Here is a 13,543-nt window from a genome sequence, read left to right on the forward strand (position 1 = left end):
GAAAACTAGACGGCACATACACCCGTATGCTAAGAACAATATTAAATATATCTTGACAAAATCATCCCACGAAGCAGCAACTTTATGGCAATCTACCTGCCATATCTAATACCATCAGAGAAAGACGCCTATGATTTGCTGGTCATTGTCTGAAGAGCAAGCATGAATTGGTGAGTGATGTATTGATTTGGACTCCACGACACGGACGCGCAAGCAGAGGATGACCTAGATCCACGTACATCCAACAAATAGCACATGACGCCAACTGTGAACCTGAAGATCTGAGGCAACCGATGGAAGACAGGAAACTCTGGAGAGGAAGAATCACATTGGTCCGGGCAAGGAGCCCGTCATGATGATGATGATGATGATGCTCAACACACCTCCAAACACCCGGGCTACGCCGGGCACCCAGGCTAGTATGAAATAAGTGTTGCTAAGAATAATATGTAAAAGTTTGTATAACTTAAATATAATTGAACTCCACAAATCAGTGATGCTCTTACAATTATTTGTGAACTTTTAGGGTAGTAAGATAATGATAGTGAAAGTAAGCTGAGGAAAACAGGATCCGCCAGTTTCTGTTGGTAAGTTGAAAGAAAATCGTATCCGATTTCTGCTGGAAAGTAAGTATACTCGGGGAACACCAGGGATTTTTTTCCTTCACCCCCCCCATCATCAAATTTTAGAGCATTTTTGTAGTGACTTGTTCCCTATTGATTGTGGTGTAATGCTGACTCTGTGCAGTTCTAGGGGGTCCACCCTCAGCCAGAGAATGCCAGGTATCTTTTGCAGAGTCAGAGTGCTATTCCTCGGGAGAATTAATATTTCAATCCCGGTTTTTGATCCTTGTGTCGCATTTCTCACTGTGGGAGCGAAATAAATACCTTCGGAGAATACTAACTGCTTGAAGGAGATATGCGACAGATCCAGACAGCGAATGATCATAACAAAGAGAAGAGCGACAGGAGACAGAAGATTAAGTCTCAGCTGAGATTCTGAAATTGAGCGAGGAAAAGTTTAGCTCCGATGCAGAGCGGTAAAACACTGAAACGATATTCACACACATACACACGAGAAGTCGTAGTTGTATGTCCATATCTGTGTATTGGTTTCATTATTATGTGTAAATTGTAGACTGTAGCCTTGTGCTCAGTATCAGAAATTTTGTGAAAATAGCGAATAATTCCACCCCATCTTTCCAAGCTTATAACTCCTCGAAAAATGCAATTCAAGCCCTAATTTTTTTTTTCAATTAAAGGAGCAAGGACCAAGATTTCATTAAAAAAAAAACAAAAAACAAAAAAAAACGTGTTTTTTTTTTAAAAAGGTTTTAAACTTCGGACTTTACAGGTAAAATTCTACGAGAACACGATGTCCGTTTTTTTTTAAATTTGAATATATTATGTATTGACCTTTTCTCTTCAATTTGTGAGTAAATAATTATGTACTTATCCGGGTCTAAATTAATTATTATTAGACATTTACAAAATTGGAGGCGTGAATTATTCGACCCCCTGTCTTTCCAAGCTTATAACTCCTCGAAAAATGTAATTCAAGCCCTAATTTTTTTTTCAATTAAAGGAGCAAGGACCAAGGTTCCATTAAAAAAAAAAAAAGAAAAAAGAAAAAACAAATAACGTGGTTTAAAAAAAAGGTTTTAAACTTCAAACTTTACAGGTAAAATTCTACGAGAACACGATGTCCGTTTTTTTTTAAATTTGAATATATTATGTATTGACCTTTTCTCTTCAATTTGTGAGTAAATAATTATGTACTTATCCGGGTCTAAATTAAGTATTTACTTTGTAATAGACACTTAAAAATTGGGATGGGGGGGGGGGGACCGTGAATAAAAAAAAAAAAACGTTTGTCTAAAATATTATATTCGATTTATTGGAAAGAACATAAAATTTCACACTGACCCTGAAAATATCGTAAAAATAGAATCAATAGAAAAATTTTGATAGATTTTTAAAGTTTAAAGATTGAAAAATATTGAGTTCGGAAAATTCATTACTGTTTAAAAAAAAAACAAAAAAAAATATTTCTATTACTTTTAAAACAACTGTAATAGTTTATTTTGGAAGTATAATCCTTAAAAAAAATACATAACCCACTTTTAACAGAGAAATTCCGAGATTTTTATATTGTATTCGCAGTTTCGTGTTAGGGGTGTCAAAAATTCCTACAAAAATTCTGATACTTCTAAGCAGTGCTCAGCCCCTCATTACAAAAAAAAAAAAAAAAAATCCTCACATGACTAGTAAGAAGATGAAAATAAAGATGATGAAGAAAGAATTGTACTTGGGACAAAAAGGTCAGTGCAGGGTGCGGATATAAGCAGACACTGAACGTGATTCCGTCACCGTGCGTTATTCAAAGCATTTCAAAATGGCGATCACGCTACGTATATATTCACATTATTTACTTTATTTATATTAAGATTAGGTTTTGAGAATTTCATTCAAACACTTGTATAATATCCTTTATCTTTACAAAGCCACAATTCAACCATGCACGGCTTATCGTTGCCACATCTGGATTGGTGCATCCGCCATTACTCTCTGTCTGTCTGTCTGTCTGTCTGTCTCTCTCTCTCCCCTCCCTCCCTCTCTTAGATATGGTTTGAAAAAGAGTCTCCAATCTAATAGATCCCAAAATATTAACCTAGCTACCTATGACCCCTGTCACATCGATAAAATGCTGCATCTCTCTGCCTGCTTTACAAGTACCTTAATGGAACGTGCTCTGATGAACTCGTAGCACTTGTGCCTCCTCGACATAAATATCACTGACTACCCTGACACACGTAGCAAAATCCCACCCCATTAATCTAATCACTGTTGAGGCTCTTAGATGCTGGAAAGCCTTCTGCTCTAATAGTTTCTTCTTCCCTCTAACTTCTAGACTTTGGAATTACTTCCCTTTTCTCCTGCTTCCCTGACTGTAGTGACATGCAGAAAATAAAATACAATGGAAGAGACATTTTGCTGCTCAACTTCCTACATAATGTCCCTGTAGATATGGTCTTAAATCGTAGCCCTTTACGTCCAAGTGACAACATGTCATGTTTAGGGCGAATATGAATAAAAAGAGAATAAACAAAATATCCAGATCTTGACTGGTACGACATGGAGTATATGGAAATCCTGAAGCGGCTTATTGTAATTCAAATTCCAAGAAGAAGAAGAAGAAGAAGAAGAAGAAGAAGAAGAAGAAGAAGAAGAAGAAAACATCGACTATCAGCTTAAAGGATTGATATGTTTCTTAATCCCACAAAGCTACCGAGCGAATACATACTATCGATACCCTCAAAAGAAACTCTTAAAAGCAATTACATTTCTTGTGTACAGCCGCGCCCGGAGGACTTGCATTGAAGTGGAGAGTACAGGAAATCTGGTGAGACTTGTTGTCTCGAGAAATCGAGAAAAGACGAGTGAGTGATCGCTGAGAATACTCATGTGAGAATTATTTAATAATAAGTAATAAAACTGATCGTGAGAACTCCTAAGAAATGCAACTCTTCATAAGTACTCCTAGTTAATACAAAGCAAAAAAAAAAAAAATTAGGTGCTTGTTAAGATAGAGTCGACGAATGGATTTTTTTTTTTAATATATCGTTTTAAGCAAAACCATATTAGGTACTTAATTGTCACGTTGGAAATAGTGATATATCCAAAAATTACGCAAATTCATAAAGAAGAAAGTTATTTATAGTTAAAAGTAATTTTTTTACAAAAAAAATGGGTAAAATTGCATTTTTCTTAGATGTTATAAAGTAGACAATGAAGAGTCCACGCACAGGGAACATAACTCGGAACGAATATTTTAGATTACTTGTTCATATGTGTTGTCTATACCGATAGATTTTTTTTTTAACTAAAAACACAATAACAGTTCTAGTTAATGAATTTTCATATTTTTTTGATATATTACTATTTTCGACTTGACAATTAAGTACATAATATTGTTTTTGCTTTAAAACGACGTATTAAAAGAAATTGATTTATCGATTCTATCTTAACAAGCACTCAAAATTATTGTTAAAACTCCCAGTTTAAAAACATAATACTACTAGTTAACAAGAAGTAATGAAACATCTTCAAGATTCCTAGTTAAAATACTTGAAACAATAACAATAATTAAAAAATAATTCATTCATAATTTTGTAACATGAAATCAAATACTTTTCACTTATTCATATAGATCAATAAATATTAACATTTTGATAATCTCGATACACATGTATCTATCTTTTAATTGTGACCGCAAAGAAAAAAAAGAAAGAAGAAATCAATTTTCCTTTGCACTTGCAGATTAGAAATAGATCAAAAGTTGTTGAAAATCAATGCAGGCACAAAAACCCAAATGAATCTAAATGCTAAATTGATATCCAGAAAATAAAACAGTTTCACTCTATGAATGCAAGTCTTCAGTTGGATCTAGGGTCACAGTGTAATATCTGTACCAAATAGGTGATCATACTAGCCGGGGTTCACTTTGTTATCTATATAGCATTTAAAGGTCTGGTTCGCATGTCTCTAATTTCCCTACTTGTGTAGATAGGGGCATCGCCCTTCTAGAGTTTAGGAAGTCTACCATCCCAAGCATTAGCTCCTTCTTTAGGAGAGATTTGGTTAATTGCCTGTCGCCTGAGACGCATTTACCGAGGAATGCCGACGGGTTGTTCTATTTTTGCACCCAACCAGAGTGTGCATTGTAAAACAACTCTATGTAACATTGCATATAAGAGGGGATATCTGCCGTTGTTGTTGTTTTCAAACGAAAAATAGACCCCTCTACCTGCATAAGAGCCAAATATGTCCTCAACTGAAGAACTGTTGCCACATTTGGAGAAGAGCTGCCTGGATCACCCTTTCCCACCTTCGAAACCTAGTAAGTTACATCCTTTTCTCCTCCTTGCAACTTCTTTCTTACAGAAGAGACGTTGCGAGTCTAGCTCAGCTCTATCGTTATTTTCATGGTACGTGCTCGACTGAACTTCAATCTATGGTCTCTCCCCCTGCAAAACATTCACAACAAACACTCGTCTAGTTACAACCACTGTCAACAATTTCCTCCACTCTCTATCTGTGCCTAAATTTGAATGCAAATTCCATTAATAAAGTCTCTTTTCTAGAACTGCCCGCCTGTGGCACTTTGTACCACGGACTTGTTTTCCAGCTGACTACAACATGGTCGTTTTCAAATCCAATATAAACTAGTTCTTATTACACCGCCCCCTTAAATAATCAAATTCTACCCAATCTTCAAATCACTGCCACTACGCTATTGTCTTACTGACCACCTTACACTCATTAGCCCTTATCCTCGTGTGGCTTTCAGACCTTGATAAGTGGTGGCTTCCTTGTAAAACAACAACAACAACAACAACAACAACAAATGAAAAATAGACGTACTTACATATAAACACGTATTAGTATTCCGGATGTAAAACGGTATCGCTCGTACTGGCGTCTGAGAATGTGGCAAGCTTGTTGTCTTATTTATACAAGAACAGCGACATCTCTCTAACTGCCCTTCCCACTCTTCATCGCATTGAAAAATAAAAATAAACCTATGTGATACGTCTTTTACGTTAAAAAAAAACAAACAAAAAAACCCTCCGTAAATATGTCATTTAAAAACTGTGAAGTTACATTTACATCCGGAAATATGAAGAGGGAGAGGTCCACTTAGCGTACTAGCATAGTGGATCGACGTCATGATCCAATAATCTTAGGCGATCTATGCAATGATGTCATAACTCCCTACAAACGCATCACACAATGGTCCCCACTTGACAAAATGTAAATTTTCATATAATATTATAATACGTCGCTAGTGCCGTTTGTATTCAACGCTTTTCTTTTGTTTGTTAATGACTGTGATTTTATGGCCGTAATATATGGTCTTAAAACCTAGGGAGATCATACCTCTAAAAAAAAAAAAGGTTATGTGTGTGTATGGTGGGAGAATAAATAAAAATGTTACTTCTATCGCTGACAGTGTAGAACTGATTGTATATATATATATATATATATATATATATATATATATATATATATATATATATATATATATATATATATATATATATATATATTTAAATAAGGGGGGTCACCAACAATGTGTATTTTTTAACATTATTTTATTATTCCGTGTTTTGGTGTTTCATTGAAAATCATGTTTACATCATTGTAATAATGTTTTTAAATCATTGAAATAGTTTTTAACGCGTTTCAGACGTTCTGTAAAACGTCCTCTTCAGAAAGTATTTAAAATGTAAAAAATTTAGATTATACTTAAGATGTGTTTAAAATGTAAAAGAGCCTTTTCGTAGCTCATTTGAAATGTGTGAATGATTCTGCTCTTCATTCGTAAGTTCAACTTTTATTACCACAGCACTGTGACCACAGTCCGTCCCCAACGAACCAGTAATAATAATCACAGAACGTCTGAAACGCGTTAAAAACTATTTCAATGATTCAAAAACATTATTACAACGATCTAAACATAATTTTCAATGAAAAATCAAAACACGGAATAAATAATAAACAAATAATGTTAAAAAAATAAAATAATAAAAATAATGTTAAAAAAATAAACGGAATAAATAATAAATAAATAATGTTAAAAAAATAAAATAATAAAAATAATGTTAAAAAAATAAACGGAATAAATAATAAATAAATAATGTTAAAAAAATAAACGGAATAAATAATAAATAAATAATGTTAAAAGAATAAAATAATAAAAATAATGTTAAAAAAATAAACGGAATAAATAATAAATAAATAATGTTAAAAAAATAAACGGAATAAATAATAAATAAATAATGTTAAAAAAATAAAATAATAAAAATAATGTTAAAAAAATAAACGGAATAAATAATAAATAAATAATGTTAAAAAAATAAAATAATAAAAATAATGTTAAAAAAATAAACGGAATAAATAATAAATAAATAATGTTAAAAAAATAAAATAATAAAAATAATGTTAAAAAAATAAACGGAATAAATAATAAATAAATAATGTTAAAAAAATAAAATAATAAAAATAATGTTAAAAAAATAAACGGAATAAATAATAAATAAATAATGTTAAAAAAATAAAATAATAAAAATAATGTTAACAAAATAAACGGAATAAATAATAAATAAATAATGTCAAAAAAATAAACGGAATAAATAATAAATAAATAATGTTAAAAGAATAAAATAATAAAAATAATGTTAAAAAAATAAACGGAATAAATAATAAATAAATAATGTTAAAAAAATAAACGGAATAAATAATAAATAAATAATGTTAAAAGAATAAAATAATAAAAATAATGTTAAAAAATAAACGGAATAAATAATAAATAAATAATGTTAAAAAAATAAACGGAATAAATAATAAATAAATAATGTTAAAAAAATAAAATAATAAAAATAATGTTAAAAAAATAAACGGAATAAATAATAAATAAATAATGTTAAAAAAATAAAATAATAAAAATAATGTTAAAAAAATAAACGGAATAAATAATAAATAAATAATGTTAAAAAAATAAACGGAATAAATAATAAATAAATAATGTTAAAAAAATAAAATAATAAAAATAATGTTAAAAAAAATAAAATAATAAAAATAATAAAAAAATAAATAATAAAAAATAATAAATAAATAATGTTAAAAACTACATATTGTTGGTGACCCCCTCCCCCCAATTTAAGTATACATCTTTCTTTGGAATTTCTTAACCCCTCATATATATATATATATATATATATATATATATATATATATATATATATATATATATATATATATATATGTATATATATATATATATATATATATATATATATATATATATATATATATATATATATATATATGGTGCCTGTCTGGTACCAAAGGTACTTAAGCTTTTATGCATTCTTGTTCTGCTGATAAAATTTATATGCTAATTAACATGCTGCAGAATAGATTTTATAATCTTATTATTATTATTAACTCTATTTATATATATTATTAATACTTTATGTTTTTTTTTATATATTAGTATAAATAGTAACTGTATTGTATCTACATTTTGTTATTGGGGAAATGATGTTTTCGACTAGAGAGTCATGTATTTTACAACTGTCCTGTTTTTAAATTTCCGAAACAGCTACATGGTAGGCAGAAGATGTTTCCCGTTTTCTATTTAATTTAGATCTTTGTGAATTTAAACCGCATTCTTTATTTCTATTTTTACATGTTTTTTTACTCAAAGCTTCTTGTTAAAGATTATAAAATGAGTGATAAAAGTTGAGTAGAATAAGATCTATCTATCTCTCCCTCTCTCTCTCTCTCTCTCTCTCTCTCTCTTTCTATATATATATATATATATATATATATATATATATATATATATATATTGAAAATACAACTAATTAAGTATAATTATAGCAATAATTATATATATATATATATATATATATATATATATATATATATATATATATATATAAAAGTTTTACAGATATGTACTAGCAGGCCGCCCAACGTCTCCCAGTCGGAAAATATGCTTAAATATGATATTTTAATTTACGCTGATATTGTATTTATTATCATTGAGTTAATTCTCTATTGATTCTCATACTATATATATTTTAAAAGTATATATATATATATATATATATATATATATATATATATATATATATATATATATATATATACATATACATATATATATATATATATATATATATATATATATGCACAAACATATTGTTAAAGATATAATTCTATATTTACGCATGCCTTTGGTGAAATAAATATATGTTAAATGATTTCTATCTCAATTGATATATTTAACATATATTTATTTCACCAAATCTATAGACAAGCATTGAGAATAATCTAAAAAGTTTGGAATCATTGCTGTTATTTCAGATCATTTGAAATCATATTAGCAAATTTTAGTCTTCTTCCTCTCCATCAAGGCCAGAGGTTTTGGAAGATATATAAGATATTTTGTAATTCAAATGCAAAACTTGGATAACAAATAACAATGATGGACGTACGCTTTAATGTGTGACATAAAGGACACAGTTTACACTTACTATTACATAAATTAAACTAAAGGCTCTTCAAAAAACTTTAGTTTGTAAAAATCTAATGATTGGTTACTCATTTCTAAAAGGTTAAAAAGTACAAAAAATAGGTTCTGGATGATAGATGATCCCTTTTATGTGTGACCTTAATGGCAAACGTCACATAGCACACTACACAATTCAAGTCATTACCTTTCCAACGAGCTTTCATTTGTTAAATTCTGACCAATCGTTGCTGAGATACAGAACTTATAAAACTGCCAAAAAAAGTTGGTATATCTATGTATGGATATCTATATATATCTATATATATATCTATATATATCTCTATATATATATATATATATATATATATATGAACAAATGATTAATAAAACATGTTAAAAAACATCTTGAAAAAGAGTTAAAAACATATTTAATTTTAAAAAGGAAGCACAAGATAAGTGGATAGTCCTTAATCCGCGGAGTTTCGAAGAAATACTCTCCTTCTCATCAGAGGACAGGAATTAGCAAAATGCGGGATCGGATTTTGCATGTAAAAGTATTTAATGAAACCACAAGTAAGTCACAGATCTTACTTGGTTAAAAAAAAAGGGTGAGGTAAGGGGAATAGGAGGTAAAAGAAAAAATGATAAAAAGATTTCACATGAATGGATAGTCCGGTGAAAGGTAAAAAATCCAATATATATATATATATATATATATATATATATATATATATGGCTAGTAGCCAAATTGAATATTGAAATGCTAATATCTTTGGTTCTATGTTAACTAATTTTTACATTCCTTTGAAAAAAAACGAACTTTCATTAATTAATTATTCATTTTTATGATTTCTTATGGGATGATTAGTTTCGTTTAATTATTATGCAAAGGTCTATTCATGCATACTTTTAGCATTGTGCATAATTGCGTCGCATTTAGGATGTAAAAGTCATAGCACCCACAGGTGTTGAAATGTTAATTTAGTTCTTTCTCCTCCCACCTTTTTGGTCTTTTTGTGTCTGGTTTTGCTGTTTCTGGCGGTGTCTCTCGTTGCAAGTTTGGTGTTCTCAGTTATGTATTTTCCAAGTCTTTTTGTGTCTTTCACAGTCTTCGATACTTACCAGTGACCCTTTTTTCACCTTTTCATGTAGAGTCGGTCAGTATCATCTTTCAGGTCTAGTGCTCTGGGTATGGACATTAATTTCCTTGTCTTCTGGTCAATAAGTATAAGTTCTTATTTGATCTAACTGATAAATCGTCCAGAGTATCTTATTAGTGATATAACCCAAGTGTTCATTCCCCAAACTAGATAGTTACTTTTTATATTTTTGTTTCTAAGAGTTTTCTTGTTTTTCCCTAGTATTCTTTTCCAATCTATTCTATCATGTCTGTAGATCTGGTGGTGTATGCCTCCCAAATATTTGTAGGTATCATATTCACCAAGCGCTCGCATCTCCTGTTGGTATTATTATTGGCTCACATGGAGCTTTCACACAAGTCAACAAACGATCTGATTGGAGACCTGTGGTATTCTCCCCAGACGTCCAGACCTCTCCACCTCCTTCGATAACATTTGCAAATGAATTTGCATCATCGCAACAGCCGCTTACCATTGATTTCTCGCTGGTAGTGGCCATTGGTTTATGCTGGGATTTGAGTGGCACTCAGCCTCTCCAAGGTCCCAGTTCTCTTTGCGCTTGTCCAGCCGAGGTCTGGTTGGCGCTCGCTACTCGGTCTTTCAGTCCTTATTGACCCTTCTCGGCCCTTTGATATCATTTTTTTTTTGGGGGGGGGGATCGGTGATGAAACAATGGGGGGAGTACATGATGGGGGGAGGGTGTAGAACTTGTGAATATGCAGTTTCGGTGTTCTTCATTCCCTGTAACGCTTATTCGTTATATTGTCTTGTATTATTATTATTATTATTATTATTATTATTATTATTATTATTATTATTATTATTTCTGTTGTAACATTTTGTGTCCGACTGTTGTTTTTGCTGATTTTATGCTAATAGGCGCAACAATAACAAATGACCATATGCTATTAGCATCTTTTCTCAGGCCTCTAGTACTTTCCACAAGATTATGGCAGTTCCCAACAAGGCAGTCTTTCGAAATACTTCAACATTGCAATGGATCCCAATTTTTTCAATTCGCTTGTGAAATCCTTTTCGTCATACTTCCTAGGCCTCCCATCACAACAGGTACAACTTCTACTTTCTTCAACTTCCATAATCTCTTTTATCCCTGTTTTCAAGTCTGGTTACTTTTCGACCTTCTTTTCATTTTCCTCCACAATCACATCTGCTGGTATTGCTATATCAACAATTATTGCCTTGTATTCCTTTTTTTTTTCCTAACAAAATTAAATCTGGTTGTCTTGCTTGAATCAAATTATCTTTTTCTTACATGTATACCATTGGACTTTTCTTGCAATACTGTCATGATACCACTTGTACTCCTTTGGGGCTAATTCCCACAACTACTAACGATGTGTTGTACATTCTCACTTTTCTGTCTACACCGTTGACACAGGGAACTTTCAACCATTTTATAAATGTGAGGCATCACATAATTTGTCCTGAGCGATTGCTCCTGTGCAACACATATTAGGGCTTAGTTGCAACCTTCAAGTCACATTATTATTATTATTATTATTATTATTATTATTATTATCATTATTATTATTATTATTATTATTATTATTATTAGTAGTAGTAGTAGTAGTAGTAGTAGTAGTAGTAGTAGTATCATTATGATTTACTTACCAGGAGTTCTCAAACAATTCATCACCAGTAATCGCTCACTGACAATAATCTGTAGTTTTACCTGGAGTCCAAGTGATAAGTCAGTGCAGATTTCCAGTACTCTCCACCTTTTTCGATAGCCATTGCAAATGATTTTGCATTAGCTTAACAGCAGCTTACCATTGATTTCTCGCTGACAATGGCCATTGGTATTTCTTGGGGTTTGGGTGACAAAAAGCCTTCCCAAAGTCCCGGTGTTCGCTGCACTCATCCAATGAAGGTCTGGTTAGTGCTCTTCCTCCTTGGTTCTTCTATGCTCCTCAACCCCTCATGATAATTTGGTGTAATGCCTGCCGAGACCGTGCCCATCATTTTTTTTTTTTTGGGGGGGGGGGTATTTGGAGGTTTGCAATTAACTGTCAAATTTTATGGTTTGTGATCTCATGTGGATGTGTTTTCTGCTGTTTTTTTTTTTTTACTACAACTTCTATGTGACTGGTTAGTGTTCGCAGTTTATATGAGTTGGTTTTCGTATTCGAGGACTTTTCTTAAAATTTCAGGTGTTTTCATAATTTCGTCCATTGAATGTTTGCAACCTTTCTTCTGATTTCAGTTTCTCTCGGTCTCTTTTTTTAGTTTTTTTTTTTAATTGTTCCCAGTACTCTCACAATTATTGGTGCCATTTTAACGGTTTTTTAACATTTTTATGGTTTATAGTTTCATAGCGTTGTCCACAGGTTCTAAATTTCCTGGCTTTTGTCGCTCTTAGCTTTGGTATAGTTAGTTCTAATCACGTTGTTTTGTGCGGTTGTCAATAGTGATCCAGATTCTTTGTTTAGGTATCATTTCTGTAACCATATTTTTGTGAGTCTCTTCTCAACTTCTTCTCTCTCTTCTTCTTATTATTATTATAAAACAGCAGCAGCATCAACATTAACAGCAACATCACCTTTTCAGTAAAAAAAAATAAAATAAAATAACGAAAAAAATGTTACATTTTCCCAAATAATAAATGAAGCATTGAAAAAATATACACAATTTTTTAAATGACGATAAAATTTATTTGCATTCGAGCATTGAACGAAATACATCATACTCATCAACAATACTTTTATTATTAATTATTATATTTATTTCTCATCTGGGCTAATCCATGATTCTAAACAGAGAATAACCAGTGATGATGCTTGTACGATATATTCATAAAATATACAGAACAATCCCTGTAACAATTCTGCACAAGTTTTGCTTGCTTTTGTCTTAGTCTATAATTATCTGCCCTTGTTTATTCCAGTATTTTAAAATCTTCAGATAGGAATTTGCAGACACAGCTTTTAGCTTTTCTCCCCTCTTTTTTTCTTTTTGCATTATTCAAGGTCAACGATATAGGAAGTAGAGGTCGTCATGCAATACTTGATGACGTACTGTATAATGTGCAAGTCATTACCGGGTATACTACAATTGAAATGAGGCAGCTCTGCACAATTTTTACCTCCCTTCTTTTACTTAATGCATAATTATCTGCCCTTGTTTACTCCGGCGTACTTCAGCTGATACTCTTACTAGGCTTTTAAAAAATTTGGATAGGAATTACTATGAGCGTGCTTAATGCTTTGCTTTTGGCAAGTTTCTAGGTCAGCGTAACTTGGGAAATTGTTGGGGATGCAATCTTTGATGGCTGATACTATAAATTCTGTGCTTTGACCAGG

At 31.2% G+C, this 13,543-nt stretch overlaps 1 long non-coding RNA gene across 2 annotated transcripts in view; it reads right to left on the reverse strand.

Annotated features, from left to right (window-relative positions):
• LOC145293915 (uncharacterized) overlaps positions 1-13,543 on the reverse strand; it is a 40,965-nt gene that overhangs the window by 3,290 nt on the left and 24,132 nt on the right. The window contains exon 1 of one of the 2 annotated variants that reach the window (XR_013869791.1): positions 5,428-5,807. The exons of the other annotated variant lie outside the window; for it this stretch is intronic. This is a non-coding gene — a long non-coding RNA (uncharacterized LOC145293915). Of the gene's footprint in view, positions 1-5,427; positions 5,808-13,543 lie in introns of those variants that run through there. 2 annotated transcript variants of the gene reach the window in all.

This window comes from Euprymna scolopes, chromosome 15 (assembly GCF_053919585.1).
Source record: "Euprymna scolopes isolate OS-2025 chromosome 15, ASM5391958v1, whole genome shotgun sequence".
In the NCBI taxonomy this organism is placed as follows: domain Eukaryota; kingdom Metazoa; phylum Mollusca; class Cephalopoda; order Sepiida; family Sepiolidae; genus Euprymna; species Euprymna scolopes.